The sequence below is a fragment of the Nesoenas mayeri genome (assembly GCF_963082525.1).
Source record: "Nesoenas mayeri genome assembly, chromosome: 16".
NCBI lineage: Eukaryota > Metazoa > Chordata > Aves > Columbiformes > Columbidae > Nesoenas > Nesoenas mayeri.
In genome coordinates this window covers 16,471,659-16,498,595 of record NC_137562.1, presented here as the reverse complement: position 1 = coordinate 16,498,595, position 26,937 = coordinate 16,471,659, and positions in this window count along the sequence as shown.

The following is a 26,937-nucleotide window of genomic DNA, read 5'->3' as shown; positions in this document are numbered from 1 at the left end:
CAGACAACGTTTTCTTGAGAAATTATTAGACTCCTAAGAGCTACTCTCAGATAACGCTGGAGCTCAATAACCAGGCCTATATATAGCTACGAAGTCAAAATCTTAATAGGGAGAGTTACAAACCAACACTTCTTATCCTTGCTAACTACTGTGAACAATGTGCCTTCTTTTGTGACTTAACACTATTTAACACTCTGATTTCCATACAGCACTATATGTGAAAGCAATAAAGAAGTCCACCAAGGAGTACCGAGCCCCTCAGTGGACGTTCCTCCAGCTTAGCTTGCCAGGTGATGTGCCAGGACACATGAGGTTGCTCCTGTTGTCCCCCATTTTCCCACTACCAGCCCTTGGTAACGCCAGGGTGCAAGGCTCGGTGGGCTGCGGCCTGATCAGCTTTGGGTGTTTGTGTCTGCCACCTAACTGGCTCTGGATAAAGCAGGCTGGGCCGTTCGGACATCGGCGCAGCGACGGGCCTCGCAAACTGCTGGTCTCCACATCCATTACCTACCACACTGCAGCGTTTCGAAACACGCCACTGAGGATTCTGCCTACATAAAGACCACAGAACTGGCCATCCCCAAACAGGGAGGTGCATACATTTAATGAGATTCCACCCCTTCCCCTGGGCCCTCCCCACTCCTCTACCCCGTTATCTATATTAAATACAACTGCTTTCAGAAAGTATCTGTGACACTTCCATCCAAAGCAGGGCTTCCAGTATTTACAGATATCAAAGAACTGGTCTTAATTTCATCTGATACTTTAAAAAGCCTTTTATTCTAAAATAAATTATTGAAATGCGGTATTGGTAATATGGGTAGCTCCAGTAATGGATTTACTGTGATGGCACAATCAATTTCAGAGATTAGATTTCAGGATAGAAACTATTCATCACTCTCCATGTCAATGCAAGGTTTACCTTCACACTGCGGTCACCCGCCGTAGCTTACGGACACCAAGGGCAGGGGAGGATCTATGAAGGAAAGCTTGCTGTCACTTACTTTCATTGCTGCAGAGGTCAGAGCCCCAGGAGCCTGCGCCGCCGCAGCAGCTCCGCAGCGCCGCGGTGCCACCCGGGGCAATGCGGAGGCGCCACCCCGCGCAGCAGCGGCCGTGCTCGAACATCCCCTTCACCTGCTCTGCCGTGACCCAAACGCAGGCGTTGTTAGAGTGTTATCCCACTTCTCTGTCCTTTTTCAGGCTCAGCAGAGTTTTTCAGTAGGTAAAGGCCTTCAGAGGTTGGAACTACAATGTTTTTAGTGGGAATGGTGTGGAGAGACCTTAGAGTGGTACCATCCTGTAACATAAAGCACCCAGCACATAAATGATGTTAATGGAGGAAAAGGGGAGAGAAGCCGTGGTGTTAAACATCCCTCCTTCCCCTGCACTGACCTCCCCTGGCGGCAGATTCCTACCCGAGGTTTGTCACGGGCTGGAGATCCCGGTAGCGGCTTCTGCCATGGCCAGAGAACCTCCCGGGCCTCTGCAGCGCGGGAGGACGCTGGGGACCGCGGCACCTGGTCCTGGAGGTCAACACACACGGGATTTTGTTGCTTAGTTTTGCTGCATAGAGGCCCAAACCCACAATTTGTCTGCACAGTCCTGAACTATCAGTTATGGGAACAAACGACACACCTAAGCCTTGCAACATTAAAAACTTGAAGCTATTTTTCCATCCTCTTCTCTAATGAATCTTGTTCTTCATTCCTAGAAAACAAAGTCAATTCCATAAATCAAGAAGTCTGTGGATTTGGGGTTTTACATTAACACCTTCATTCATGCATTGCTGTGACCTCTTGGATTGGGGTGAATTATTCTACTGTGCTGGGAAATGGCAGCTCCGGAGCCAAATTTAGCACCTAGAAAATTTCCTTGGCTCTTAGGTGCCATAATTTTAAACCTGACTCCCTGCTTAAAGACAAAGTCATGTCTACATTTGATTTCAGGTGTTACATACAATAATTTAAGAAGTTAAATGGAGATCTGGCAAGTCTCTGACTATGGAGGGGGCTGGAAAATGTTATTTGGAGCCAGAAATGCAGCTCTCTCGGCCGTGGTCTGTGCTCCGTCTACCAGCCTCACCTCTGCATTTAGTCTTTCACTGAATTTCTCAGGTACTATAAATGATGAAGTTTTGCTCAGCCAGAGAATAAGCATCAATAAATATGACTGGATTGGAATACCTAATGAAGGGTGAAAAATTGGGCATGTGATAGTTATTTAAAATGCCTCTTAAGACACGTAAACGTAACTGAAAGGTCTCCAGAGTTTCAGAGATTTTTTCTCACTACACTGCTTCCATTCCTTCTTTTGCTCTGTTGGTTTTGTTTTTATTTTCCATATGAAATATGGGCTATCCTGGAAATCTATTTAAAGAAATTAAATCTCTGAAGGAGCTCAGGAAAGGCACCTTGCAATGGTCGCGCAGGACCACGTCCTGGTGACGCACCACGACCTCTGCAGAGGAAGAGCTCCTGGAGGCCTCCAGACACAGCCCCCTCTGACTCTGGTCACAGCAAGCAGGTGCTTAAGGTTCCTCTTAATTCTGTGTATGAGTGTACAAATCATGCCCTTAAATGCACAAATCCTTCCAGCCATCCAATGAAGAGACTGTGCTTTACCTGCTGCCAGACCTGCCCACAGCCTCAGTGAGTCCATAGGAAAGGGAACTCAGTTCTCATCTCCTTGCTCTCTGTTCAGAGCTTTTGGTTTTGCTCAGGAACCAGATCAGGCTGTGGCATCTGTGCCAGAGACTCAATATTTTCCACCTGTGGTCACCACACTCGAAACTAATAAATGAGCTCTTGGAGTATTTCAGCTTCTGCAATCCAGTGCTGACCGGAGCAGATCCACACGGTGCAGTGGTCACCAACACTAGCAAATCTACTTTGAAAGTGCTCGTGGGAGGGGGGTGCTGGAAGAGTTCGGGAAGAAGAGGCAGCACTGAAGGGCGAATTAAACTGTATCATAAATCAGACTTTTATTCAGAATTTCCAAACTTTATATTCTGTATTTTCAAAACAGCAGTAATTTCAGTGATGAATGAAGAAAGAATTTCTTTATTAATGATCCAGCACTCCTCACTGCTCAGATAACGTGTAAGGACAGCGAGTACTCCAAACATACAAATAAATACATATTTCCAAGTCTGACAGCCAAGCCATAAAGGCCTGTTCCTGCAATTGTCTTGTGCTTATTAGCTTGAAAATATCAATGGATAGAAAATAAATCAAACTGAGAATGCATTTGCAGCCTTCTTAATCAACTGCAAAAAGAAAATAAAATAACCCATAGATGCAACCATACTCAGCAATAACCAGTAGAAGCGCAGTCACATCAGCTGAGTGCAGGATGCTATGAAGTTATCAGTGCTATGACATTAGATTTACAAATACCTAAGCAGAATGAAGCGCTACCCAAGGGTGCTTTAAGAGCCACGGATCCAGCACGCCGACTCCAGTTCAGAGCCAGGGGTCTCACACCGCACACACCTGGAGGTGGGGCCCAGACCCAGATGTCCCCTCAAGGGGACAGCAGCGCCTCCCGCCGGGCTCCTGCCTGCGTTTGCACCCTCGTCCGTCTCCGTTTGGTTTCAGCTACCAATGAAGCTATGGTTGGTATTTTGGGAACTGAGGTGAGTAATGGCAGATGTGTCCAAGTGGCCTCAACACCTCTGGAAACATCGGCCTCTGCCACAGAAACGCACCCCGCACAATCGAGCATGGGACAGCGGGGAGACGGGCAGATATTCTATTCATAAACTGGCTTTTAATGCATTTCTGAGTGTGTCTGAGTATCAAAGCACATCAAGGCTGATCTGTGGCACACACGGGGTTTCACCCTACCCAGGCACGCTCCCCTCCTCTTGCTTTAACGCATTTCAGGACTAATCTGCAGCAAACCCTGCTGCAGCACCGCGACCCTCCGCTGAACAGACCTCCACTTGTGCTGCCCCTGACGAACTGTCACAGTTGAGGAATGCCGACTGTATCACAGCCCACGGGAACGCCAAGTCGAGCTTAATCCAAAACACCAGAAAAAGGAACTTGGGGTCAATCTTATTTAAGGAATGTGCCAAACTTCCTGGAGGTCACAGTGAGAAAACAAGCCCAATGTTTCACCTCTGAGATGGAGAGACAGAGAGGTTTCTAATCCTTTGGAGTCATCAGCCTGCAAAGCAGGTAGACCAGGAAAATAAAAGAGGGGCTTGTCTCTGCTCTGAGCCTTTCTGGAAAGGGCTCTTCCTTCCCCCCGGGGCGGTTCTCTGGGTATCGAGTAGAAAATCTCTTTGAAAAACAGCAAGTCAAATCTTTCCAAACAATCATTATGATAACGAGGAATAATCATGTTAAAGACTACTCTGCCACCTCAGCTTCCACTCAAAAAGTTTCTGAGGGCTTTGTAGAAAGCATTTCTCAAACGTGAGCGCAGGGCAGCTGGCTCTGGGGATCAACGGGAACCCCAGGACGGCCGTGGTCGGCTCCCAGCGCGGCCAGAAGCGCTTTGCTGGCGCGGCTGCTCAAGCTGGGGGTGCTGCTCTGTTCCGCTGTCTTTTTCTTTAATTGTTTTTTACTTGCTTATCTGTTGAAATTAAACATCTCAGCTCTATTTTGCAGATCACCAGTTAAAGGGACTTAACAGAGAAGGTTCCTTCGTTTTGAACAGTGAGACGGGTCCAGGTCTGACTGCAGAACCTCACTTACCCCGCCCAGCCCGCGGTCACGTCCCGCGGCCCCCCTGCCCGCCCGGGTCTGCGGGCGCCCCCGCCCCGCGACAGCAGCTTCCCCTCCGACCTAGAAAGGCTCAGCGAACAGCCCACCTCATACTTTCTATCATCTCTTGAGTTTTTCCTAGTTGAAACAGCCCAGTTTTGGCTTTCTCTGAAGAAAAAGACTTAGGAAAGATCTTTTCTTTCATGCATATTTACAGCTTTGTGCCAGGAGGTAATGAGACTCCGAACAAAACTGACACAGTCGGTCTCAGACAGGATAATCTCTTCTCGCAAGGCACATAAGTGCTTTCCGAACGGTTTTCCTTTCTCTCAGGCAATTACAGGTGATTTTAAAGAGGCAGATGTTGTTAGATTCCTCCTTTGTCTGACACGCTTTTTTCTTGCCTCTCTTCTTTTCTGAACAATAGCAGAAAAGTTGGCATTTCTGGAGGACTCCCCAAATTTCTAACCAGCTCACCACAGGGCTGCCTTCCAGCATAAAATCCCAGCCATTCCCTGGGGGTTGTCACAACTAGTAAACAAGCACCCCCAAAAGATCAGTATTCATAGGGAGGACCTGTGGGTAATCTGCTGGCAAACGACTCAGTTAAATACAACTTTATGTTTATAAAGAACTCTCCTCTTGTGATAAAAGACAGAGGTATTTTTACTACTTACTGTACACATACAAATGACATCTCACTGAGTGTTTTATTGCAATCTGATAGCCAGAAGTATCCTCAGAGGAATAAAATTACCTGTTGCAATACCTATGAGGAGCCTGGCAATGAGAAGCAATTAAGAACCTCATTAGCCTTTCAGAGCCCTCACCCACCCACCCACCCGCCCGCCGGCGCCGGCCCCACGGGGCTCCACGGGGCTCCCTGCGGCGCGTCGGCACCCGGGCTGGGAGCCGCGCGGGTGCGGAGCCGCGGGAACCGGCACTGCTCCCGCCCGCCGCCCGCGCTCCTGTTAACCCGGTCCCGGGTGCCCCCAGCACCTGCGCATTCGGCGGCCCTTCCCCCCCTTGCCCTCCCTGTGAGATGAACAGGTTCCTTCAATCAAAGACAATTTTCACGTGTTCTTTTGCTTTGTATTGGGTAAGAAAATAGTAATAAAATAAGCTGGTTTTGCTGTGACCTCACAGTTTTTGCAAAACTTCAGTCTTAATTTACCCGGCTTCGTAGATATACCCTGGTTCTAGGAAAGCCTGAAGGAATTGAAATGGGGCCCAAACTTGAAGGCTTGAGCAAATGTTAGACAGCTGCATGCATCTTTCTGAAGTAAAACAGATACTGAATGTAGCTGCTTGGAAATGAGGATTTTCTGCTTCTGCTATGCTTGTCATTTTGCAAGTTCTTGTTGTTTTATTTATCAGTTTGGATGCACCTGACCTTGTCTGTTCCATCTTGAAAACCTCCTTGTGCAGGCACAGCAGCTGGGCAGCCGTCCCGCGCACGGTGCCGCGCACGGCAACCAAACCACCCGCACCCACCCGCACGTTTGTGGGTACGTTTGTCTCAGGCACTGTTGAAGCAGAAGGAGTGGGGAAAAGAACTCTGTGGCGTTCACTGCCCTCCACCAGGACAGACGGGGAGAGAAGCGCCGCCGGGCTGCTCAGCCGAGTGCCGCTGCGGCCCCGGGGCTCCCGGCGGGACCCCCTGTGCGCTGCCCCTTCCGGGGCCATTGCCCAGCGAAGGTCGAGCAACAAAAGCAAAAAGAAAAAACAAAAACAAAACACACAACAAAACAGACCCAAACAAAATAAAGAAACCAACAACAAACACACCCCATAGGAAAAGGGAAGAAAAAAGTCACTCTTTGGCCAAATTTCTCTCCTGATGATGAAAATGGCAAATGAAAACGTGTCTCCAAAGCATGGGAAGATGTCAAGCACTCTCTTCCTTTTCCCTGCCTGTTTCCACAGTGCCCACAGGATGATTTTGGGAGCTCCCCGCTCCGCACAGGCCAGCTGCCGTGGGAACCCAAGGGAGCTGTCGTCTTGCTCGCTGCCTTCCACGTGTACTTAGTGACACGAAGAGGGACTTTGCTTCCTCGGAAAGATAACGGGCAGGTGCCCTGGGCAGGGCCAGGGGTCAGCCAGGGCAGTCCATGGCCCTCGTGGTGGCACCCGAACCCTCTGCCCTGCTCAGGGGGGACATCCGGCTCAGCTCAAACCTCTGGCCTCATCGAGATTGAAAACTGAGACTGGACGCCCTCTTGTGCCGTCCTGTGCCCTGGAGCAGGGTGGACGCTGAGGGACTGACCAGAGTCACCCCGGGCCTGGCCGCACTGGAGCCCCTCGGAGCATGGCCTGGCCATGGGGCTCCAGCCCTGCACCCTCCGGGGACCACAACCCCTAACCCCATGTCTGTCACCAGAGGGGACAGCAACACCGGGGCCAGTTCTCAGTTGCCCTGCAATGGGGGCAGCCTTTTACACTAGGGAAAATTGTCTATAAAATGCCTTTAAACCAAAACAACAAAAGCCCACATCCAGTTTGCAACACGTAAATGAAAATGTAAGCGTCAAGGAGATGAAGGATCAGTTCTCTTGTGCACAGTAAATAACTTCCTTATCCCCAGGATAATTTCTTGGCTCCTCTCTCTTTAAATCATCTGTGTCACATTGGAAAGAGCAGAAGGACTCAGTCCCTTAAAGCTCTTTCCTCTTTTTGCCTGTCGTTTAATTAAATTATCCTATAATGAAATCTTTCCCTAATGAATCAGTGTTTAATAATTTATTAGACACTGAAGCTCTGCTTGGAGTCTCATCAATTATGTATCACAGCACCAAGCACTTTCAACCTCTCTTTTTTCATTTCTCATTCACTTTATTAAAAGCCCCAGCCCTGCTGCTTCCAGGTTTCTGCTCACTTGCCCAGACGCAGAGGTGGGTTCACCGACGCCTCCTTTGCCCAGCGCCCAGCAGCAGCTGTTTGTGTGTGTGTGTGTGCGTGTGTGTGTGCGCGTCTGTGTGTGTGTGTCTGTGCGTGTGTGTGTGTGTCTGTGCGCGTGTGTGTGTGTGTCTGTGCGTGTGTGTGTGTGTGTGTGTGTCTGTGTGTGTGTGTGTGCACGCGCGTGTGTCGCCTGGTCTAACATTCCAGTGCCATCTGTGTGCACGTCTTGTGCACACGTGCACCAGAGCACGGGCACCCGCCTTTCCGCCTGAGAACAAGAATGTGCATTTACCACAGGTTTATACAGATCATCACACAGATGTGTGTATGTATATCTGTTTGTAGACTCTGTATATGTGCAGGTGTGTTTCTGTTAGCACTTGCACGTCTATAACTATAAGGCTATATTTGCTTCTACATCCATGCAGGTATGTACCGATACTGGCATTCCTTCCCACATCACTCTGCCAGCACACTCTTCTAACTTGCAGTGAACAAGTTTATCTTATTCCACTATATTTTTCATTTTTGTTCTCCTTAAAACAATAGCACATATAACCTGCAGGAATCAGTCAGGAAATGTTATACATAAGCTGTAAAGATAATGAGTTTGTATCTACTGAGGTGATCAGGAAGGGACCATGTTGCTGCAGTCCTGACCATGGCCCACAGAGTAACTTGGGAAAGAGCTGATTTTCACTGAGGTTGCCCATCCCGGTCCCTACCAGCCCCTGCAGTCTGTAGAGCACTAAGCCTTTATACAGACCAGGCTCCCTTAGCTGCACGGAGGCAGTTCTGGAGCCAGTAACTCCATCGACTGCTCGTCCTGGGGGCGTTTTTCCGTGAAGATCTGTGTAAAGTACACTGCTATTAAAAACTGAGTCCAGGGGAACAGCTTCCCCGAGGAATTATTGAATTTGAAAAAGTCAGTGTAAAACTTCACCTATTTGCTCCAGCTTGTTTCATCACGTCTGCTCAATGAGCCTAAAAGCATAACTGGCTTAGTGTATAGTTTGGGAGTGGAGAGTCCTCGAAGTCCCTCGGTAATGCTGGTGTGCTGGTGCTGTCACGTCGGAGCCGCTCCCGTCCCGGTGACGGGGGCGGGATGGGGCTGGCCCACTCTGCTGCTGCTTACCGGTTCCGAGGACGGGAAACCCACACTCCTCACGTGTGCATGCATCTGCGCTTTCAATACTTAACTTGCACAGAATTTTATTTTCCTCTTAATTATCTTATCAAGCATTTCTAAAAGAGTTGTTAGCCATAGCAGCCTCATCAGGCCTTTAAAAAGATCTGCTGTGATTTCAGAGGTCTGTCTTTACTGCAAATTGTTTCTTTCAAAGCGAACACTTGCCCACAACTATATTAAAAGAATCTGGAAGAGACACCAGTAAAACGCATTTTACTAATTAAATTATGATTTTTTGTTTTTGAAAAAGGATGCCACCTTCCAAAACAACCCCGTATTGGTGTCGCTGGAACCTCGTGTTGCTCATCAGTAAATATTCTGTGTCAATAGGCCATTAACTATTAATCCCAGTGCTGGCCATTTGAGAACTTTACATCAACGCTCTTGTTATTTTACACATTGCTTCTCATTTTATTAAGTGATTTGCACACATGGACAAGAGCACAGTATCACAAATGAGCCCACGTCAATAGCGCACAGGACACCACCTCCGATAAGGCAGGCGGGATTTGCAAGAAAATGAATATGTCTGGGGCTATCCCGAGTATTTATTTACACTGAGGAGAAAGAGAATCCACTCTTGAGGAGCTTATTGTATTACCTAAGCTGAACTTCCAACATATGTTCAGTCTCAGCTGCATTCTGGCTTCATTTTTTTTCAGCCTTGAAGCAAACGTGGTGCCGGTGAACGACGCCAGGCGGGCGGTGAACAACGCCAGGCGGGCGGTGAACGACGCCAGGCGGGTGGTGAACGACGCCAGGCCAGTGGTGAACGACGCCAGGCGGGTGGTGAACGACGCCAGGCGGGTGGTGAACGACGCCAGGCCGGCGGTGAGCGCCGCCGCCCGGCACGCGGCTGCTGCCCCGGCTCCTCCCCGCGCCCGCTGCTCCTCGCGCCGGGGTGAGCTCACGTGGGAGCGGAGCTCGCTGGTCCCTGCAGCACCACCACATGGACCGGCTCCGGGAGCGCCTTCTCCAGGGCAGCAGAGGCAACAAAGGCGGCGTTTGGTAATTTTGATTCTCGCCCTTTTCTTCAACAGTATTTTGCAGCTAAAATGCATTGAATGCAAAAAGCAGGAGTAATATTTCATTTTAATGGTGAAAAATGGTGCATCAACAAACAGTGATTTTTCAAATGAATTCAATATGGTGAACATTGCTCCTCCCAACAAGTTCTCTCCAGGCACCTAATTTGTGATCTCAAATCGAACCCTGACCTGTTGATTTTAACCTCATTCTTCTGTAAGTCACCCTAGACATATTTAGATTCCCCAGTTGGTTTTTCTCTTCCTTCCAAGTAACCGTTGTGCAGGTCCACAAAGCTGCTCCAAGCAATTATTCAACTGGACAAACTAAGAAATACAATATCCTGTATCCAGCTACTAGAGATGTCCCTACAGTATTACTCGGGCTGTTACGGAAAGTGACTGACAAAGTTTTGAAAAGTCCTATTAGTGACATATATGGTGAATATGGTGAGACTGAAGTGGAAAAAACCCTCCTTGTTTTATCTCTAGCAAGAAAATGGAAGTGAGAGGGTAAGCAAAGAACAGAGATTTGCAGTAGGTGTCAAAAGCAAAGGGGTAGCCAGAGAAATGTGCACATACACAGAATTGAATAATATTGAAATGGCAATTGCTGCTCTGTGACTGTGTGGCTCTAACTCCTGGCATTCAGCAGGAACGGGTGCGTCTTCGACAGAGAGACATGATGACAGTGCAACAGCTGTGCTCTCCAGCAAACTGCGTAATGACATTCAGGTTTTATGGCTCCTTGGTTTGATTCCCAACAGCAACTATCTTATTATCTGTGGCCGAGACAGGTTAGCACCTGCCGAAACCAATTTCTAATAAATTAGTTCATGTCAGCTCTTGAATAGCTGCTGTTTGAGCCTCAGCTCTGCCCGCGCGCCACCACGGCAGCTCTGCTGGGCAGACGGCCACGGCCCCGCAGCTGCGCAGGGGAGCGGGGCAGCCCGCAGGACAATCGGGGCAGTGTGTGAGCTCTGCCGGGGTGCACGGGGACCCACACCTGTGCTGAGCAGACGGTGAACGCGGGGGCTGCAGAGGAGGAGTGCACAGTCTCTGCATCCGAGCCTGGGAATCTCAGCAGCCACGTTCAGGAGGGGCGTCAGGAGGCTCGGCTTGCTGCGGGGGCAGCGCCCACCACCTTGCACTGGGGCCCTGGGCAGCCCCAGAGAACTATTGGTGTCTGGCACTGGGAAGCGTGTCCTGTGTCCTCTGTCAGGAGGCAGCAGGTCTCTGGCTCAGACTTGACTGATGAGTAAAGTGGGGCCCCCTGAGCCACACCAGATTGCTGCTGAACATCAGCCATTATTTTTACATAACATATTTCCAACCCAACACTTGAAGGAAGATCCTGGGCACTCCTTTACCAAGCATTCGGTGCCAAACTGAACCCTAAATTAACGCTGCTGTGAAGATAAGAACGGCCCTTGGGTTAAGAGCAAACTTTGAATCACTCAGCTCTAAAGATGCACGTCTGCCTCCAGTTCTCCCTGCCCTTCGGCTGCTGGAGATCCACACGGGCTTCCTGCTCTCTGCACAGACCCACGTGTGTCTGCGTGTGCCCACTCACACACAGCTCCAGGGACAGCACGGCACGGTGAGACCCACAAACAACGGCTTTGCAGGCTGAGCTGCTGGCATTGACCTTGGCCCAGACGAGCTGTTTGCAGGACAGAGCACACAGATGGAACATTTCCTCGACACACACAGGCCTTATATTACACAGAGTCCAGCAGGTCACTGTAAGTGCTTTGAATCAATGAGGCACCTCACAAGAACCCGCGCAGGCCCCCGAACGGGGATGAAACCCGATCGCAGAGCTCAATGTGTTACAACAATTTTTCAACTGCATTGAAAACAAGGGGGCTACGGGGCCAGCAGTTGTTTCTCTTGAGGAAATAGCCAGAAAAGGATGAGTTTTACACAAGGCATGTGCAGGATCAACAAACCGGGATTTTAACAGAGCAAAACGAAAAGTAACAGTTGTGAACAGGGGGAAGCCGTAAAGCCGCACGTCGGGCGGTTGACGGGCAGCGGTCAGAACGTGAGCGCTGGGGGCGACACGTTCGCCGGTTACGGTGCTTTAGCTGAGCTGCCACCGCGGAGCGGGAGCCCCCGCAGGCGCCGCGGTCACGGCGGAGCGCGTCACAGAGCAGCAATTGCCATTTCAATATTATTCAGTTCTGTGTAAATACTCCACGCGGCACCTGCGCTCCTGCGCTCCCGCCGTCCCCGCCACCGCGCGGCCCACCCTGGCCGCGGAGCGGAGCGGGGCGGAAGCGGCAGGGAGCAGGGCCGGCGGCAGGGAGCGGGGCCGGCGGCAGGGAGCGGGGCCGGCAGGGAGCGGGGCCGGCGGCAGGGAGCGGGGCCGGCAGGGAGCGGGGCCGGCAGGGAGCGGGGCCGGCGGCAGGGAGCGGGGCCGGCAGGGAGCGGGGCCGGCAGGGAGCGGGGCCGGCAGGGAGCGGGGCCGGTGGCGGAGCGGAGCGGGGCGGAAGCGGCAGGGAGCGGGGCCGGTGGCGGAGCGGAGCGGGGCGGAAGCGGCAGGGAGCGGGGCCGGCGGCCCGCGGGGTCTCGGGCGCGGGGACGCGCCGTTGCCCGCCTGCGGTACCACACCCACTTTCATTCTTTCTATAGCTCTCGCCTTCCTTTTCTGTTTCGGGCAGTTTTGTTACTGCCTTCATTTTAATTTCCAGAGCATAGTTTTTGTTACATTCTTGATTCTGTAGATTGATTTGGTGGCACACAAAATATGTTGATAATTTGTGATTTATCATTGTCAAACACTGTAAAGAATTTTTTTTCTGAACATGGTGTCGGTGTCTCTGTGCTAATGACAATGTCCTACATCTGGGGATAATTGTCATTATTAATACTGATGTAAATGCAACGTTAATTCTTGCTCGTAGATTAAACCATGAAATGCTTTCAGAGCAGAACTGGTACAATAAAATCAATTGGGTTCTTTGTTATTTGATGGCCCACAGAAGTGCAGAAACTTTTCTTGTGCCAGCTGAGGCACTGAGGACCTTGGACCTCGGCTCTGCTTCGAAGGTCCTGTCAAGCAGCTTTCCAGCTCGTTGCAGCTCCTATGGTAAGTGCGCTCGTGGAAAACACCAGTAGGAAAACTTGATATCACGTGAAACTAATCTGGTTTCACATTCTGTCATAGCCTCCAAACCAAGTACCGCCCTGCTGAAAGAGTGAAAGAGTTGTGTACCTGTGACCCACTCTTGTTTTGCCCTGAAAACTGAGCAAAGACAGGATCAGATGGTTTAGACACACCGACGAGTTGATTATGGCAATTTAAGACAAGCTTAACCTCTGGATTTGGGCCTTGTCGTGCTCCGCAGCCGAGTGACAACCAGAGTAGACACTCTCACACATAAAACCTGGGAAACATTTTTGCAGTTTCCTGAGAAATGAAATATCAGGGCTGTAACTGAGTCTTCCCCAGATCTTCCCCAACATGGAGTTAGCATCTCTAATGCACAAACAGTCCAAAGTGTCTGCACAAAGACTCTAAAATGTGCTTTGGGATGTGGCCCTCCAAATAGAGCCCCACCAGCTGTTGAAATGGCCCTGACTTTCACTATGGCCATGCAAAAATGAAGTCACAGTGGCAGCAACGTCATTCTTCCTGCCCCACATGTCCCTGAAGGTGGCCGTTGACACCTGTACGGCCCCTTTCACACGAGCAGGTCAGCGGGTAATGAAGATGGTGACCGAAGCTGTCATTTGCTGGTGCCTACACAGCAGCACCGGCAAACAGCCTTGTAATTTATTCCTGGCTCTGGTAGGAAAAGCATCTCCCTGGCGCAATGTCCCTTCTCCCAGGTCCCCCGGCACGGCGCTGGGGACCCGCACGGCACGGCGCCGGGGACCCGCACGGCACGGCGCTGGGGACCCGCATGGCACAGGCGCCGGGGACCCGCACGGCACGGCGCTGGGCACCCGCACGGCACGGCGCCGGGGACCCGCACGGCACGGCGCTGGGGACCCGCATGGCACGGCGCCGGGGACCTGCACGGCACGGCGCTGAGGACCCGCATGGCACAGGCGCTGGGGACCCGCACGGCACGGCGCTGGGGACCCGCATGGCACAGGCGCCGGGGACCTGCACGGCACGGCGCTGGGCACCCGCACGGCACAGGCGCCGCTGTGGGCTCTCGCGCGGAGCCGCTCGCCGCGCCGGGGCTGGAGCGCTCCAGGGAGAAGAGGGATCTCCCACTCCATTTCACTCACTGTGGGATGTGCAGACAAGAATCCTGCAGTGGAGGCAAAAGAGCAGTTTGGATCTGAAGAGCATCTTTGTAAAAATACTATCGTGGAGTATTTACTCCTTCTCACATTGATTTCCACATAAAAATGCATGCATGGTACAAGTAAACATTTAATAACAGTTAAATTACCAAGATCAAAACCTACGTGTGTGAGTTCTTTCAGCTCTACACCTTCATCACACATTATTCCATGGGTCAAATTAGAATCTCAGCGATATTCATGGTACCTCCTTGCCTTAATGAGTTTTAACAAGTGAATTTAGCAAACTTGGATATGTAGAACTAAATCCTCAGTTTGCTGATTCTCCATTGTTTTGGTTCTTTCAAGCTAACAGAAGTAAAAATCAGTAAAACCTTATTTTTGGCACTGGAGGCAGTGGATCTGACTGAATACAGAACAACAACAGGTCATCTGAAACCGTTCCATTATTACATGGTCATTTTGAATGCTGAACTTCACTTTAAGCCAAAGAACATGCTAAAGAAAATAAAGCTTGAATATATTGTTCCCACATTTGCAAACCACTAACACAAGAATATTTTTGAGCATCTTAAATATTCGCCATTTTTGGCTGTAACTTTATCTCAGTCACCATCTCCAGTGCCAAGTTTATTTTTAAAGAGCAGTCTAGTTCCTGCTCCTTCAGGTTTATGCAGACAGCTGTTTTGTTTTGCTCTTCCCATGCTATGAAAATCTGACATTCAGTATTTAATTCTAGCACCTAACTGGCTCTCTTGAGACAGCAGAGGAGCCTCCAACAAACATGAACCCATCAAGATCCCCAAGTAGGATAAAAAACCCCAAAGCGAAGGCTAAAGCAAAACAGCAGGCCAGGAAGCTCAAAGGCGTGTAGTGTAGATTTCTTTGGCACAGCAAACACTGGGTTAGTCCAGTCTGTGCTCCGATTTAAATGGAATTATCCTGAGGTAAAAACGAAGGAATGCAGTGGTGAATCAGGCTCATTGTCTAGATTTAGTACAAAGCTGAGATGAAGGCGCAGAGCTGTGTGCAATGCAAGGTGCAAATGAACAACATGCGTGAGCAAGGCTTGATCTGTTCCTCATGGTGCTCCCTAAACTGTATGTCAGGTATCTGCACAGCTCCTTGGGCCACGCAAAATCACCTGTTTTGTAACAAAAAGATTCGGCAGCTACATCAAGATCTTAAAAAGCAATTGGAGCCAAATGGTACAATAAGGCTCCACCATTTCTCTGACAAGAATTGGAAGAAGCCACTTCTCATTGGGAAGTACTTAAGGCTGCAAGCTCATGTTTGTCAAAATGTACTTGGGAGCAATTTGCTGTCCTTGCATCTAATCCTTTCTTGTGGCTGCCCAACAACTGGATTTCATTATTTTACCCCTTGTGAAGGTTTAAGGGCTGAAACTGCTGCTGCCCCTTCACTCCTTGTTTCCAAAGCAGTAGCTGTTTCCCTGCCCTGCGAGCGAGGGTTCAGCTCATCAGCTGCACAGGCTGCGAAGCTTCCGATGGGTAGAAAGCAGCCTGTGGGAGGGGGCAAGACCAGTCACCCACCAAACCTTTAATGCGGGTGTCAGCAAATATTGCTCCACTGTATTTTATATCGTTCAGGAAAACTGACGGCAGGTGACTCAGTCTGACTTCAGGCTGGTCTGGACGCAGCACTGTGTGCACCAGCTATCAGCACAAGCGAGGGGGTCATCAGACCTTCTGGGTGTCTTGAAATGGGACAGTTCATACTCACAGTGACAAGGTTTGTCAATTAGACTCACTTTTTGTGAAATGCTGTGCACATTGAGCGTTTTTTAAGAGGCGCCCATAAGACGGACAGAGAGAAGCAGAGAGGAGCCCACTGGAATACGCAGAACTATCACCCAAGTGCTGCAGCGCTTGGCAGTTCTCTTTAAAGCAACAGCCCTAATGGTTTGCTACCAGATAACGAGATATGACTTCATCTGAAATATATGAAGTATACCAAACATCACAGTTTTAAGGACAATCTAAACCCTTAAAAGCTCAAAGAGCACATCGTGGTTGTTTTAAGCATAAACTCACCTTATCTTGGAGCAGTAAGGAAACCTCCCTGTGATGCTGGAGCTGTGGGATTAGCAGCACTGTCAGATTTGCAGGGACTACACTACGACCCGGGTGTACACGAGACTCCCAGAGAAGCAAGTGACACTTCTTGGAGCAGCTTCCTGCCTTAACAGGATACCTCTTCTGGAGATTTTCATATCTCACTATGATCTGACTGAATTTTAAACAGCAGCTTAGTTGAAAAGGGGCTCCTCACTGTGTTTCGCAATACCTGGCACTGGCTGCTCCAACAGTGAGCACAATCGCCCTAAGAAAAACACCAGTTCAGCCATGATTTCCTGTCTCTGTTTCTGCTTTTCGGGGTTGTGCATACCATTACCTAGAGCTTAGCAGTGTGGTGAAAGACACTAACCAAGTGTAATGACTTGGGGAATTCAGCTCACTTTAGAGTTTCCAGAATTTTTTCTCCCCCAAGAAGCTCTTCCAGCTCTTTTATAGGCACCAGAAGGAAAAACAGTTTGGCCAGACAGCAGCAGCATGAACTGCCTCTGGATTCACACTGTCAAATGCAGAGGGCGTTTGCTGGGCAACTCGCAAAGTGTGCGTGCCACCAGATTTAACCAGGTAAACTCGAGTTCACGCCCTGTTTTGCAGGACGTGTATTCCCCAACGGGGCTGGGCTCACCTCCAGAGAAAAGTCATCACTGCTGTGGAGCAAAACTGAAAGGCCAAATGCTTTAAGGCTGGAAACGTCCCCACACGGCTCCTGTGCTGCTTGGTGACCATATTTGCTCAGCTAAACTAGCAATTCTGTAAAAATAACCACGTAGAAGCTGAGAGCTATTGAATGGGGGAAAGATCAGCGTTATAATAATACTCAAAGAGCATGAGAATACCTCTTTTTGTAATAACAACAATACATGTCAAAGGTAATGATGATCAACACCAATAAGGAGCAAAGTATGCTTCTTTTTAAAAGGAAAACATCCGCTTTGTTTTGGTGTTTTCCTGAACAGTGTGAAAATACTTTGTTTTGCCTCAGGAGGTAGAAAAGGTTTCACTTCTCTAGTAACACGTTCATTTCTCTTCTGACCCCTTGGCTCATTTAACGGGGCTCCTTTTAAAGGCAGTATCTGGGTACGCTGCACGCACCATCAGCCGCTGTGCTCCCTGCCCAGAGCGCGCCCGGCAGTGCCGGCAGTGCCAGCAGGGCCAGCAGGGCCAGGCGCGGCATGTGCTGCAGCTCTGAAAAGCAAACAAGGTCTTGTCCCTAAAACATGGAACACATTCAGGGTTCTATCAGGGTCTTTCAGCAGTTTCTCATGCATGACCAGAGGTGTGGATTTTATGTGCAACTCATAAAGAAAACTCTCCAATTTGCACACCACGAGCACTAGCAGGTGATGGCTCAGGGTAGCAGAGGAGCTGAAAAAACTTTGGCAAAGGCATTAAACTACGTCTGCATGTAAAGAATACTCTTTTCCATTTAGTGCAGGCATTAGTTGCCATGTGATGGTTTAAGGAGCTAAGCAGTAAGTTTGAAACACAGTTGGGAATCACTGATTCATACCCCAGCAGGCCAGGGCCAGCTCCTTTGGGAGGTGAAATTTTAGAAATCTACTTCCAAGTGCGTCCTAGTATGCATGAAATGCCCTGGCAGGGTGCGCCCTTCACTTCTAGCGCAAACGCAGCACCATGTACAGCCACCAGAGTTAACGGTGCCCAGGCTGTGTGGCTGCTGTCACAAAATCCTGGGGGAGGTTTGCAGAAGGGTGCGTGTAAATGATCTCAGGGCAACTCTGCAGCCACTGGAGAAGCACTTGTAGTGGCAGAGCTGCATTATGCTCTATTTCTGCCTTTGCTGGAAGCTGTCAGTCACAACAGGCTCTGCAGCAACGAGACACTCTGAGATTTATCCAGACCTGATGAACAGAGAGACTGTTTCCTGACCGCAGTAATCTACCGCATCGTTATCACACCATTGTTTCCTTCACGTCACTCTTACCTGAAATAGCTGTCCTGCCTTCAGATCATTTCCTTCCAAAATCCAGATGAGACTCCCACAGGTGATAAAGCGTTATGAGGAGCCATCAGACATCATCTGCTTCAAGAGGCTTCTGTTTCCATCAGTTACCTTTGCTTGTCCCCTGGGTCAGCTGTGGCTCTGCCACCAGAGACTTATCCACTCATTCAAGGGTATGATGCCAAGTCCCTTGCTGTTAAAAAAAGAGTGTATTTTGATGAGGAGGACTTTTGCACTTCATGTGGAAGACAGAACACAGCAAGCACTCATGAAATCCGTGATTAAGACGCTGCCATTCACACCCTGGTTGTGACAGACCCAAAGCCAAGCCCCAGACGTGGTTCCCAGCAGTTCCGCACTGGTCAAGCACTCACATCGCACTCCACACGGCCTCACAACAGCTCTGCAGAACACACCCAGCGCCTGGGCGTTCTCAAAGAGCCCCCGGCCAGCGGTGAGCAGGGAGCGCTCGAGGGACGGAGCCATCCCAGGATGCCACATCACCTCTTACCATCGGCATTTCTTCATTGGGGACACTTTGTAGGTCACCTGCAAACTTGCAGGTTCAAAATGTAAAGATTTCCCAGCTCTGCAAAATGAAGAAATCAAGATTCTTTGTATTTCTTAGTATTTGGTTATTTCAGAGACTCACTTCCAAGCTTTTCTCCACAAGCAGGAGAACCAGCAGCCCACCCGTGTGTCGCTATGTAAGGGACATGGAAATGCTGACAAACTCTTCAGCTCCAGAAGCTGGAGATTTAAGAAAAACAGCCGGTACCGTGGGACTCTCAACAGTCATAAGACTTTGATGCTTTGCATGACGGAGTTTCCACTTCCACTGGAGGCCACTCCACAGCAAGTCCCTGTACACTCATGTTGCTGTTACTCAGCAGTTCTGTATTTTCACTACAAAACCGCTCCTTTCCTTTCATTCTTGACTCCCCATACACAGGAATGCCAACATATGGAGGTTTCTTGATTCTCCATAACACTTAGGGATATGAGATTAATACATTTATGTGGTCTGCTTAGGGTTATCACATGATTGTCTTCAGAAAATGAAAGGGGTCAGAGATTTTACACATTTTTAAGCATATATCAATAACTTTTTCTAAAAAAAACCCTCTCCAATCTTCCTATTTAACAAAGAAGATATTGTTTGGAAGACAGAAAATAAATTAATTTTCTACTATGACCTCATTAAAATTGGATTTAAATTCCAACCCAAAAGAATTTTAGAACAACATTAGTCTCTTGCCCTTGAATCTCCATCTGTTGAAGCTATTCATGCACTTCCCTGCCAGAAGGCGTTTCGCCTGGCCTGCCGGGCAGACGGCCTCTGCCCAGAAGCTCACACACGAGGGCCATTTCCTTATTCATTTCTCCTCCGTAAAGAGGGTGTTTCCAACCATATCATTTTTAATCAAAGTGCTCTTGACTCAGACACAATTGTTCACATTGATGGACAGACGGGGATTTGATCCCAACCCAAGAAAAGGAGAAAGCAGAAAGGGCAGCGCCTCTCTTATCTGCAATGAATGAACGCGATTAGCCAGAACCTGCTTTCTTCTCACCATACAACAAATCCAGTGTGTGCTCCCAGCACAGCCGTAGATTCCCATCTTGTAGCTTTTAATACAAGACATATACAGCCTGAGGGAACAAATTACTCTTCTGTAACCAGCATGCTTCAGTGCCTTCAGAGGACTGTGCTCGAGAAACACAGTTACTTTGCTTGGCAGGAAGAGCCTTCGAAAACAAAGGAGAGGGCTCTGTGCGATGAAAGGCGAGTTCATCCCAAAAGCAACAACAGTGAGCGGTTTGGGAAGCTGGACATGCTTTGGTGGAAAGTTGTCAAGACACAAGTTTACTTTCCGAGCGGCATTCCGCATCCAGTTGTTTTTCCGCGCGGTCCCGACGCGGCTGCCTCTCAAAACAAACGGGTCTGAAACCACCGGGGCTCGGCCTCGGCTCTCCCACCGGGAGCCTGGAGCTGCGCGGGGAGGACGGGGCGCCCTGCTCGCCCTCTCCCGTTCCGCGCCTGCTGCCAAGTCTCAGCTCTCCAGCACAGGCACCATTTTCTCATGTAGAAGTGCAGCAAAATGGGATCCCAAATGCTACTTTAATCAAAATACCGAGGAGAGATGAAACCCGTGTGGGTGTGTAGACAAGGCAGAGCGGGCGGGCGGTCCGGCACCGGCACCGCGCGGGGCGGCCGCGCCGGCCTCCGCACAGCGACACTGCGAATCACGGGATTTTAAAACTGCAGTGTTGGACAGGTCTGATTTGTTTCATTCAGCACGAGTGGGTTTTAAGCCTACAAAAGCAATAAAAACTAGAAACCTACCATATCACTTTTTTTTTTTTTTTAAAAAAAAGACATTTTTGTGTAATTGTCTTTACAAACAGTAAATTTCTTTTTATGTAGCTAGGAAACGGGTATCTTTTTATATCAAATATTTGACAAATCGCATCAAATGTTTCATCTTGATTTCCTTTTCCCCATGCTTTGCTACATAAAGATTTCTAAAGGAATGAAAATGCCAAATACAGAAGACATTTTTGTTTCTCCTGCTTTTTTGACTTCACACTAAGTCACCTATAGCGCCTTTCTTTTGCATAAGTACTCTTCATAAGAACCTTTTTCAACAACAATCCAATTACAAAAACTGCCTTTTTTTTTTTGTTTGTTTTCCAGAAATGCTGTCAAATTTAATATAATTCTATTTCCATTTTAAATAGATCAAATGAAAAATCAAAAATATTGCTGCTTTATACCGCATCTATTCAGAACACCATTTCAGGTTTCGATAACTGAGCACTTGTTTTCTGCCTCTGCTGGAGGGGCAGCAGCGGTTCCAATTCCTTCTTAACTTCCTCCCTCTCTTGTGAGAAGCATGAAAAGAGGAAGAAAAATGAAAACACCGCGATGTTGCTTTGCTTAGGGCATCTAAATTGGGTTTGTTGACACCCTTTCTCTCTTGAAAACATTTAATTTGAATGCCATTTTCACATACAGTTTCATTTTTTTAATAGAATTGAGATCTTCCGATGCATTTGAAGTCCAACATTCACGTCCAAACGACAGAGTGGACGCTCGTTGTAGTCGCCTCTCCCGGCAGTTACAGGGCTGGGGAACAGTGCGGCCTCTATTTTCCAGTGCACAAGGAGCAAAGTGTAACTCGCGGGAAGCAGACCTGGGTGAGGTGTCCTGCCATCTGCGGACACAGCGGCTCGTGTATTTGTTTGCCGATCTAAGTATGCGAAAATATATCCAGAGAGTTAATGTAATTTTAGTGTATATACAATTGCATGGGTAATGATGGTAATTCTGGTTGTTCGTTTGTGGCTATACTTCTCTAAGTGCAATGGTTTTCGGTCTGTTCTGAAAATCTGAATTCACATACAGACAAATTCTACTGAGTATCTTCCCTACTTACACTTGTCGTAACAACAAAGAAAAAACATATGCAAGAGTTTACATACATACAGTGTCTATTAACACAGACTCAAAAAAACTCACTTGCAAAAACAGCGTATGTGCTCCCTGCAGTGAATTTGATTTTGCCTGCTCTGTAACTGAATTCCCTTGATACACCGGTTTTATAACGCTGTGGTGCAGTGGTAAATCTGGGCCATACTGATGATCTAAATCAACATAACCAGCATGTTTTTCATTTCAGAAGGAAAAAAAGCTGTTTGCGAGAGAAAGTTTGCCAGTTTCAGCACTTCCTGGCTGCCAAGAACATTTGCTGAAAATCAATGGTCTGTCCAAAACCTAATGTGAGCTGGAATCATAGGCAGCTGTTGAGAATCTATACGGCTTCCTAGGCGAAGTTTCTAAGCCCTTTCAGTCCTTTAGAATAATAAAAATGATTAATGGTCTCGAACACTGTGAACCGAGTGTTTTGAAGTGTAACCTGCTACTTGTAATGCACTCAGTATTTCTGATCCGTATTGTACTGCCACACAGGGCCTCTGGAAGTTAATGTTAAAATGTGCCACATTCAAAATGAATGAAGAAAGGTTTGCAAAGTCTGATGGCAAAACCGTTTTCTCCCCAACCAAGACATTATTTTCCACCAGTTAGTAAAGGCAAGAAAAGAAGTGACTGTATACACTTATAAATATATATCATTTTCTATAAACATATATTCCAAGAGAGCAGTGACGACACTACACAATATTTTATCAACAACATGATCCATCTCGTTCAGTGCACGAGTTTGCTCTAAAGGGATCTCAACTTGTTTTGGAGAAATGTAAAACTGTTGGTTTTCCAGAGACTTGTGCAGCAGAAAGAGGCTCAAAAGCTGCGTGGAACCGTTTCTGGCACCTGGGCTTTCCCACACTCCTGCCTCCTTCAGGTGGAGCCCACGAGCACAGCCCTGGAGCCGGTGTGATCTGTGTCACGAGTGGGCAGATTCACCTAAACAATGAAATCCAGAGAGAGACAGGCGGACGCTGGTGGCCAGCGGCCGGCAGGTGCCTGCAGGGCGCAGTCACACGGGGCACCGGACGCTGCCCCGGTTTGCAGCAAGCCCGGCGGCAGCTGCCGCGCTCCCGGGCCGCCCGCTCCGAGGCTGCGGCTGCTCAGCCGCCTTCTGCAGGAGGCTGGCCTGGGCCGTGCTGCCAGCTGGCTCCCCCTTCACCCTGACGTGTTTGCTCATGCCCTGTACCAAATGCAAGCAAGTAAACAAGCAGACAGATTTGGACTTCACCTGTTTCCAGATATTGGAAGGTATGAATGTACCTGAATGTGCCAAAAGGTCTGAATTGCCCTGACAGGCCCCACCTGGGACCCCCACCCATGGCCCAGGAGCTCCATTCAAGCTCAGCCCCAGGGTACCTACCCCTGCCCGAACTGTGGGTGCTTGTGTCTCCAGCCTTGGCTCCTGGGTGCAGGATTTGGCCCTGTGCTGTGAGTGCCTTGTCTCTGGTCGTCTCTTTGTCCCTTCCTGCTTTTGTACCCGACTGGGCTCCCTGGTTGGACCTTGGGCCTGGTTCACCGTTCCCTGTGCCTGGGGCTCTCAATGGGCCTCATTGACAGCAACCATCCCCACCTGGGCTGGGGTCACACTTGGTTCCTGGATTACCTTCCCTTAGAAATCTGTTGGTACCTGCTGTTCCCTAAAAACGTGTGGTTTTTAAGTGAAAACTTGTTGGGAGTGGAAAAAGAGCAACAAAATACAACGGAACAGGAGGCAGCTTGACCAGTGGATGGGATCTCCCCTGCTGCGCCAGCCCCCTGCTGCCCGAACACCCCTGGCTGCTTCTTGGGTGTGACGGAAGCTCAGGAAGGCACTGCAAGGAACGGTCAGTTAACATTTCTAGAGAGGTTCGTACTCCAAATTTACAGGCCTTCTATGCAACCGTATTTTGAGGACAGCATATTGTATTCATTAGATATTTCAAATGGTATAAACAAGGCAGCAGAAGTACTCGAATTGCTGCAAGCCAGATGGAGATCTTATCAACTGCCTCCCACAATTCGGAATAATGTCGTTTTGAAAGCCCCAAGTTACTCAGCTTATAGAAGAGCAGACGACTGACTCTCCTGGGCCAGTGCTAAGCTGCGCCATGTAGAGCAGACGTGCCCGTCTCTCCTCTGCCAAGGACGGACACAACGTGCAGACCCCGCCTGGGCACCCGCTGCACTGGTGCACGGTACTGGAAGGTGCATATAGGCTTAAACAAAAACAAAGTAAGAATTAGATCATGAGAGCATAAGGGAACATTTTAGTCTAATTATCATCCTGAGCACAGAAAGAAAAGGAAACATTTCACCAGAGTCAGATTTTTTAAAAGAATTATTGTAGGTAAATTGATCTGCAGAGGATTGCTCCCAAAGCTATAAATCATATTGATTTACTTACTTTACACTTCTAAAAGGTAACCGATGAGTTATCGGAAGGGTGCACAGAGTCCTCACTCTCACAGATTGAGGATGTGCCTTATTCCTGTCTGTAACATTGATTAGCAAGATGCAAATTATCTCTCTGTTATAATAAACAGAAAGGGAATTATTACATTTCTTCTTGACAAAAAAGGAGAACAGAGTATTTGTGATTTCCTGGCACTACCTGACTAGATCTGAGTTTCTTCAATTTCACTGCATTTGCACGGCAGTTAGGAAAGAGCACTTATCCTTCTGATTTGAGGTGGATCTGTACAGCTGGTAGCCCCATGCACTCATGACACGCAGTGCAGGCTGCACTTGGAAGCCTGTGTCCCTTGGTACTTTCCAGTTCTTCAGCATGTAACATTCTGCCCTTTCATTAGTTTGTAAAAAGTCCAATGAATACTAATGACGGAAAAATAGTAAAATGCTCTTCTGCATCTATTGTATCCTCTGTTGTAAAATATTTAACAGCCATGTTTTGGACAATTTAAAAAAAATATTATGTTAAATTTTCTAATTAAAGTTTTGAGGCAGCCAGATCAACTCATCTGAGCAGAGCAATTCCTGTGGCAGAACTGACTCATGGTCATTCTACCTGACAGCATTCCCTTTGTGGGAACGTAACTCTTACTGTGAAAATGTTGTACTAAGCAAACCCTAGTTCCGCTCATAAATCAGTTCGATGAAAGGTTTGAAAGCCTGTTTCTATGGTGTAGTTAAATTACACTGAAATACAGCTGAATTTGTCCCTCGTTTTTCCATCAAGTATAAAGTGACTTAAAGAAAAGTTCGCTACAGATAGAGCACAGTTTAGAAAACCAGATGAGATTTCTTGAATGAAAGTAGATACAATTTAGGTAAACATTGTCCAAGTTTAAAATAACACACTGAAGCATTTGTCTTTGATTATCAGTTTTAATGTACATAATAATGAGACTTGATTCCCATGGGGATAGACATTAAGAAAAGTTCCAGAGTGATTGCATTCAGATTCCTAAAATCTGACTCCTCTTTGCAGTCGGAATCTGTGGTGGAGTTGGAAGAGGGATGGCTTGCGATTCACGTGTGAATGAACCTTCCACACACTCGGTGCTGCGGGACAAACGAAGCGGCAGGTGTGTGGAGGGCCGCTCAGCCGCCCGTCCCCGCTGGGGCGGCAGCCGCTGGGGACCCGGACGCTCTTGCATCAGAAGTCAACCGGTGCCTAATCTGGAGCTCGCCCAAAGTTCAGCTGGTTTTGGCTTACTGTAACATCTACCTGGAGGCAGATGCAGCATTATGTGTCAGAAGCAACTTCAGTGATGGCCCTGAATTATGTTTTGCCTCATGCACGCTGCTCTAGTCATGAAGAAACAGAGCCAAAAGTTGCAATTTATGAGTAGGTTTACCAGTCTATGGAATTCGTAAGTCTCCCTTGACTGAGGAGGAAGCTGATATCTAAAAAATACTTCACCTACAGTGTAAAAGAAGTAAAAGAAAAAAAGATCTAGTGAGCCATAAGAAAACAACTGCACAAATACCTTCCATTTTCCTCCATATCCACATGAGTGGGTCATGTGTCTTCCGTGCAGACCATAAATACATCTTATTTTCAAAGGAAAAGTTATTTTATAAAAAATTAATACAAGTTTTCTTAATCTCACTTATAATGCACATATTGATTACACTTGAAAACCGGCCATTTGCCAGCTCTGTTCTAGTGTAAAAAACCTACAGTCGTGTACCTCCTCTCCAAGTGGATCAGTGGTCAGACTCTTCCTAGTCATCTTTTTATTACTAGTAATGGAAATAACATATAAAATCTTAACTTTAAAACACTGTTCTAGCTCTGTCTCGGGTCAAGTTCCCAAACCTCTCCTGCGGACCACGGTTCCTCCCTCCAGCAGAGCCGCGCTCGCTTCGTCTTCGGAACAGGCCCTACCTGGCTGTGCCAACGCGCGCCCGTGGGAGGCGTGTTTGCCTGCGATGCTCTATCCCAAGCTAAGGAGGCAGCACAAGAATTTTCTACATCTTAGTATGTTGTTAAAAGAACTCTTAAAAAAAACTCATAGAGAAAAAGAAAAAAGATCAAAGTGGTTACAAAACTTATTTTATGTGTGAATATCTTTCCATGCAAGCTCATGGTTATGCAGTTGTGCTGACAGGTGGCATTGGTTTCATTCCTAATGTCAGAGAGTGGCAGCGTCCCACCCTGCAATAAATCATCATTTTTTTCTCCATAGATATGTTATTCATAAAATTTTATTATCTTCATAGTACAAATCGTATTTCTGCTAAAGTCCAAGGAAACAGGAAGGATGGAATAGAGGGATCTTTTGTTTCTACAGGAGAAATTCCAGGCAAAATAGTGAGAGGGTATTAAAAAAAAAATCCCTGTTTTTTCATTTCAAGCCAGTAGTGGAAATTGATTAATGAAGCCCGTCTGTAGCTGCCACAAAGGGCCAAATCTTCGGTTAATATAAAATAGCAAGCTTCTCCTTTCAAAAAACAGAAAGAGGAAAGGGACATAAAACTAAAAAACAAACAGGCATATTTGATCGTTTAGTGGTGAAAAGATCGGGCACTCCTCAGTTGCTCGGTTTTATTTTTGTGCATTGTGTCAATGATTGGAAACCATATGTTTTAAGACCAGCTTCAATAGTATCAGTAGCTACAGTCCTCCTCTCAGATTACTTTTTACTGCCTGCCTAATTTTGAGCTTTAATAGCTAACATGCACTTTGTTTATCAGTTACAAATGTTCTGAATTTTGATGAAGCAGGCTAAACAACACTTATTGGTTTATCATCAGTACTGCAAACCCAACTAACAATTTGTTTAATATTGCGGCCTGTGACTTTGCAAACAAGTATTTCTTAGAAATAAGAAGAATTATCTTAAAATGGAT